Below are 525 nucleotides of genomic sequence, written 5' to 3' on the forward strand. Positions count from 1 at the left end.
GAGCGGTGGCTCCACCCTGGGGGAGCACCGGTGTGGCCTGCCGGCGCCCGGGGCCCAGCCTCTGCTTTGTCCCCGTTCTGGGCCCTGCAGAAAGCTGAGTGTGGGACAGGAAGCTGGGAGGGGCGCGGTGGGACCCACACAAGGACGTCAAACGTGACAACGAGAAGCAGAGACCGGGCAGCGAACCGCGAGCGGCCCCCTCCCCAGGGATGGGCTCCCGGGGTGCACACCCAGCCGGCCCTCCCGTACGCGGGTCCTGGGGCGCAAACGCCCTTTCGTTCACGGCACCTCCCCACCGATGCCCCGTCTCCAGTCCACGGGGATGAGGGCGGTTTCTGTCACCGTGACTGTGCTTTACCCCTACACGGAACCTCGGTGTCGCCAGCGAAAAGCCGGGCGCTGAGAACACCTGGCTGTGGACAGGGACGGACTGCTGCAGACTTGGAAGGGTCACTTAACATCCACGGACACTCCGCAAAAGGACGCCCCGAAGTCAGCACACTGCATTCCCGCCCAGCCCCACGA

At 67.0% G+C, this 525-nt stretch overlaps 1 protein-coding gene across 1 annotated transcript in view; it reads right to left on the reverse strand.

Annotated features, from left to right (window-relative positions):
- The window catches only part of LOC105305788 (gamma-aminobutyric acid receptor subunit gamma-3), a 75,925-nt gene that overhangs the window by 54,743 nt on the left and 20,657 nt on the right, over positions 1-525 (reverse strand). The window lies entirely within an intron of this gene.

This window comes from Pteropus vampyrus, unplaced genomic scaffold (genome assembly GCF_000151845.1).
Source record: "Pteropus vampyrus isolate Shadow unplaced genomic scaffold, Pvam_2.0 Scaffold395, whole genome shotgun sequence".
NCBI classification, from domain to species: Eukaryota; Metazoa; Chordata; class Mammalia; order Chiroptera; family Pteropodidae; genus Pteropus; species Pteropus vampyrus.